General features: G+C 37.3%; 1 protein-coding gene across 1 annotated transcript in view; it reads left to right on the plus strand.

The window, feature by feature from the left end:
• LOC105624937 (mothers against decapentaplegic homolog 3) overlaps window positions 1–6,690 on the plus strand; it is a 33,540-nt gene that overhangs the window by 634 nt on the left and 26,216 nt on the right. The gene's annotated exons all lie outside the window — the stretch shown is intronic.

Genomic DNA, 6,690 nt, shown 5'->3' on the forward strand with positions numbered 1-6,690 from the left:
ACACACACACACACACACACACACACACACACACACACACACACACACACACACACATCGCGCGAGATGGCTTTGTACCTACGTGTGTGACGTTTCTCTCTCACCAATCGCGCCGCGTGTACGCATATATGCATGTACGCTACTCCATTCTTATTAGAGATCGCCGACTTTCCGCTGCGCGTGCACGCGCGCGCGCACCTGTACGAATCGCGTCGTCTGTCCGTGCCGATAACGAGAAAGAAAACTCACTTGCCGCGGCAGCGGCAGCGGCAGCGGCGAAGTAAGCTCATTTGATATCTCCGATTAGTATTATACTTCGGAGTGACGAAATTTGATGACGCGACGGCGTGATACTGCAGGTAAACAGTGGATCTCGGGCGACGGGTGACGGGCGACAGACACGTGCACGCAGAAGGCACGTGATCAATTCTGGTGAGGCTCTGCTTCGCGAGCTAACCTCTCGAGAGACAGATCACCATTTCTTATCGTATCATTACTTTTTAACAACATAAATGAGCGAAGCAAACCATATTCGGTCAAAGTAACTTTTCGTGCTTATACGTATAATATGTAGTTGTAATAATTTTGGATGAAACGAATTAGTTTTTACATATTAATATAATATATTAATATAATGTAATGAATTGTATAATCTGATGAATAAAAGATGCCATCATAGAGACACAAGACTTAAAAATAGACAGTTTTTCAGCAGTAAAAGACTTTGTGAGCCCACAATAAAATACACCTTGGCCTCCAAAATTGATTCATTACTGAGCCTTGACATCTTTTGTTCATTATATATTATATAAGATATATATATATAAAATAAATATATATATATATATATGAAAACCAACTCATTTTATCGGGTCCTAATTTTCTATATATATAATTAATACGGGATTCTTTATTATCAACCAAATTAGTCTCACAGATCGATGATCGATGATTAACTCCAGAATGTTGATCATATGATTTTCTCTAGATATATAATATGTACACATACAAAAAGTTTTTTACGTTTCCGCCCTATAGAAAAAATTACATGGTCGACCTCTTGAGAGTCGAGTTCAGAATCGACAGGATGGAGCCGTTCGCGAGAGTCGAAAACATTTAAATCCGTTGGATCATAACAGCAAGATGATTTCGAACTCATTCTATAATTCACTATTTAATATCATAAAATACAACATAGTTTCCTACATCCTTCATTTATATGTGCAAAAACGATGGGTGGGCTTGATGATAGAGTTTTTGCACTGCACGATCAACGATCGTATTCAGATCATCTGCAGATTGTATTTGTAATCGAAGCGAGTCAACTCGTCAATTCGTGTCGCTTGTGACGCGAATGTGATATCGCCTTAGCTCGTAGAATCTGAGAAACTTGAAATGCAATTGTTTCCGCCGCCGCGTGGGTGGAAACTGGAAAGGGACTCGTCGATCTCTCGCAAAAAGATGAATAGATCCGTGATCAGACTAGAGATTGAATTGAAATTTAACCAATCGAAGCAAAGTTCACTAAACTTGAAATTGGTTTTCTTTATTCTGTGATTGCAGGTTAAATTTTAATTCAATCTCTCCATCTCATTTTCTAGTTTGATTACAACTTAATAAGCGCGTGCGAACAGAGCAAAACGCTGTCGTTCGAGATTCGAAATATATGCTCGACGAGATATGCCCGTGTAATCCTTGACAAATGGTTCGTCGGGGATCGGGGATTTCCCCTGATCGCCTATTCTCATCATCAGAGTTTCAATATCTGAGCCAATCACGGTGCGTGACCGAAAGACAAGTCGAGCAACCGCGGAAACGACGTATTGTATTAGGATGATATTTTATTTATGCGTTTTTGTTATACGACAAATTTTTCAAGCCTGTTGATTGACTATGGGATAGAGAGATCCGAGGATCTTTCTGCGTTCTGTACATATTTCATAGGACAGAAACGCACAAATGAAATAGCATCCTTATATATTTCCCGTCTTCGTCTTTTCGTTTCGATGAGAGCTGTATCGCCGTAATTCGATAAAAAACGAATCATACTTTATTCACTTTGATCTCTTGATGTCTTGACGTAGAATCAATTGCGACCATTAAATATCGTAGACGTAATGCCGAAGACATTTTCCAATTGTTCTATCGCAGATATATTCGCACTCGCGTTCATATATATGCGTACATAACAATAGGATATACAATAGGATATTGTGATTCCACATGGAAACAAGTATATTTAAAATGTTTTATTAAAAATTTAACTAAAGATACATATCTGAAAATAATTTTGTTCGACTATCAAAATAATTATATAGGACGTTCAGGCTGATTGCTAGACTATGTCATAATCTTTTGCAGTATTATGCTTTCTACAGTATTCTGCAGTTTTAATGATCCAACAAATTATTTCTATTATAAATCTGTATTATATAATAATAATATTGTATATTTATTAGCTAATTTTTTTTTTAATAAAATATTTGAGTAAAATCATTCTTTCCGTGCTTGAACCTTTTATTTTATCTTGTTATTATTTTATTATTTTATTATTATATAAAAAGTTTATGTTATTATTTTATTATTATATAAAAGAAACATGGCAAAGATCTGTCGAAGGAGAATCACTCGTTGTCAGACGATTATTCATATTTATATGGTAAGTGTCTCGATGCCAAAATGTCTTCCGCATTCGCAAAAATGGAAAAAATGAGAAAGGATATATTTCTCCTCGCAATCATTTGTTGCTCAACCAAATTCTCATCAAGGAAAACTTGAGTTTCTTCTTAGAAATCGAATTAGTAAAATAAGCTTCGTGAGAGCAGGATCCCATTAGCACATGACAGTCATGTCATGTGAATGACACTCTTTATTATATTTCCCCCCCGAAAGCGCCCCGTCATTCAAATATAAATGACACTAAATTTCCGTAATGTTTTACGACAGAAAAAGAGTAAAAAGAAACGTACGTGTTGCAGTTTCCTAGAAGCTTTTCATGAAATGTATGTTAGTCCCATACATGAATGACGTGGCAGTCAATGTATGGACGAATCGATCGCGTCGAAATTCTGAAAATGGGGCGCCAACGTGGTAAGTATATAGAAGTCCAAGTTCCTTGGATACGTCGCGAGAAACACCCACATAAGTTATACGTGACGATTCACATGTTTCGTGTCGTGAACACGTGACGATGAGAGTAAGCGAACACGCAGGCGGATATATGTATGTACGTTACATTGTTCGAAAACGACGGGGCGTATATAAACGAACTTTTCTGTATAGTACGTTTCACGTCACGGGACAAATGGCAATTAATTCACGCGGCCTGCCTACGTGCCTACGCACTTATACATACGTGTACGTAATATCTCTCGCGACTTTTCCGCGAGAAGAAAGTTATTAACGAGAAATAAAAAAAAACGCAAAAAATAAACGAAAAAGATTCATTTACAAAAAACATCGCGCTTTCCTTTTTTTGTAACTCGGCGATCTTAGTAGATACCATTATATCTTAGATTCCGTTTTTTTNTTTTTTTTTTAACAAGAGCTTATATTCGTGAATAATTTAATTACGGTTTTGTTGATAAATATTCCCCTTGAAATCACAAACGTGATTCTTCCAGCGCGGAATCGATGAGAGCTATATCACGTTTATAAAAAGAGAAAAGTGTGGATTTAACAGCAATCTATAATATATGTATAATTTTCACTGTTGGTATTAATATGTATAAATCAATACAATGTATATTTAATTAACACATGGGTTTTAAATTCACACCATGCGTATGACGGTGTTAACGTAAACCAGAGGTTATAAATTTACTCATATCGTGTTAATGTTAACATTAACACAATGAGATTTATACAGGCACATGATGATAACTTCACTCCGATATTTTTTTACAATATGGTTATTATTATGATATTGTTATGATCGATTTGTGCTCGTAGAAAAATGAAGACGGATTTAAACCGGTTTAAACGTTTCGCGTTTTAAGTTTAAGTAAAAGTACCTATACGGAGCCATGAAAGAGAGAGTCGCGGAAAATGATGTTGGAATATGGAAATTTTAACACGGGACCAGATGGTAATCCGAGTGTAAAATTACCTCTGTAGCTCTCAGAGATCTGTTGATCGCGGAGTATGGTATCATCACGAACTCAGTTATCAAGATAACGATCTCAATTAGGGATGGTCGTTATTTTTCTACATCCGTGCGAAACATCTAGGAAAAAGACAAGGAACGATAATCATTCTGACAGAGCGCCGTGAAATCGCTTAGCTGTGATTTCTTATCTCGAGGCTCCATTTCTCTCGGGATAACGCGTTTCCTTAACTGGTTTCAACAACTTGGCGCGATTTTAACGCCATTATTTTCATTTCCCGCAAATTTCTAATCGATAAGTTGATACGAAGTACCGGTCTACCGGTAACGTTTTCATTTTATATGCGGAGAGATTATTTCGAGCCCGATAAGCGAGTAAACATTGAGCAATACGTGTTTACAAAGCTAGATGTAACTTACCATTTTATCCACGGAATATTAAAATAAAATATATATATATATATATATATATCATGATGCGAGTATCTGCAGCGGACACGAAGATCGTAATAAAATGCATAATTACCATATTCGCGCACAGTTTAATTATTACAATTATATAATACATTATTATTAATTAAGTATATATAAAATATTTATGGGCATCCGGAGATTTAACGTTGAATTTACGCAATTATGGAGCATGAATAATTATATGTATGTGTACGTGGTTACATCGTTAATTTTATCGGCGATTATAAAACATATTTAATTTCTATTTATATCATATTTTATGTACACGAATAATTAGATATCTCAATACGAATCTTTTATGCAAAGAACATTGTTACTAAAAAATAGACGTTTTCGATTAACTTGCTTGATAAGTCGAAGCGTGCCTCATAGCAAGTGCTTCCTGGTTACTAATCTAATCAAAACTCTATTTCGCGTGTATACGTATTGTATTCGATGCTTCGAGTTTTAACTTGAAGATTTAGGTTAGTAATTATTATCAGACATATTGTAAATTCTCGTATTTCGTTATTCGCATTACATACGTTAATTATCTACGTATACATGCGCAAGTTTCTGTGATGTTCAATACACATTTAGTCAACGTCGACTAATTAACTGCCATTTAATTACCCATGAGTACTTATGCCGTTCACTCTCATAATAAGGACTTTTCGTTAAGGCTTTCTTATCATCTCTCTCTCTCGTCCTCACATAATCATATATCATAATATTAATAAGATAATGTGGATACACTTAAGTTTTTAAGTTCGTACTTGAAGAACTGCATGTAAATAAAAAACCGATTCATTTCCTTTCCTACGAAATTGTTAGACTTTGAATGAGCAAAAAAGGTTCGTTGAAGCCTTGCTCTCCTTATTTCTTCTGTAATTTCGATCGGGTCTCTTCTTTCTTCATAAGCAATTTTCTCTCCAGAGAAGCCCCGAATCGGGTTGATCGACGTTGATTTTTTTCGATATCTAAACTACTTTACGAATGTGCCCGTTGACATGAGGGAGGAGAAGAAGAGAAGGGGACGTGCATCCAAGGATCAAGGATTAATATAATGGCGATTCGTGTCGCATTTTATGCATATATATATATATATATCTACTGCATATGTACTGTTATAATACATACAGTCGAAGTCGTAGGGAATCGATTGCAGCGTGGCAATCGGCGGCAACGGTGGCAACAGCAGCGTGCGTACCGCATGGTGACTTTATTAATAATAGTCCTGGTCTGGTGGCGTGAGGAACCTCTCCTCGACCAAGGATATTATATAGGTGGAAAGGGAAAAGAGCCTGTCATCGCGGTGAGAAAGGCTCGGCACGATGCGCGTGATCCTCATCAGTCCTCACGCGTGGTGTATTCGGTCATAGTCGGACGCGCACGGACGCAGAGAGTGCTGAGAGTGTTGAGACCGACCCGGAGATCGCGACGAATCTCGACGACGCGACGTTGCGCGCTCGAGAGAGAAATCGTTGGCGAATTCGCGCGAGAGACGCCGCGCACATGACGGAGATAAGGAACGAAAAGAAAACGCGCTTGAATCCCGACTGGCTTGCAGAGTGCAGAATTTCGAGAGAGTTGACGACGCTGAAAAAATGCGCGCGCGACGATCGACGGCACGAAGGAGACTAATTGTAAGATGTCAAATGAGGTGGCGGTGATTTCGCAACAACTCAGTTGCGTCAGTCAAGTGTCCGCGTGAGTTGAAATCATCCCAAATTCGCTCCAGGTCGAATTCGTTGAAATGCTTTGTGATGTGCATCGTGGATAGAGGTGTATCCTGCGCGATTATTATAATCACACTTATTGTAATCACACTTGTATTTGTGCATATGCGCGTCTATCGATCGCGCTCTCATTATGCGTTTTTTTTCTTTTGTACGGTGTAAAAATATATATACGTACCTGACACTCGTTTCCTTTGACATCACATTGATCAACATCGTCGAGACTTGGTTTAACAATAAATACTGGACAACAATAAAGAGTATACAGAATTTATTATTAAGTTCACGTCTCGGAAGACACCGAGCGAGATTACCTATTTGAGATTAAGGAGGAAACGACTAACCATAGTTAGCTTTTATACATATATATATATATATATATATATATATATA

Source organism: Atta cephalotes, assembly GCF_000143395.1.
Source record: "Atta cephalotes unplaced genomic scaffold scaffold00097, whole genome shotgun sequence".
NCBI lineage: Eukaryota > Metazoa > Arthropoda > Insecta > Hymenoptera > Formicidae > Atta > Atta cephalotes.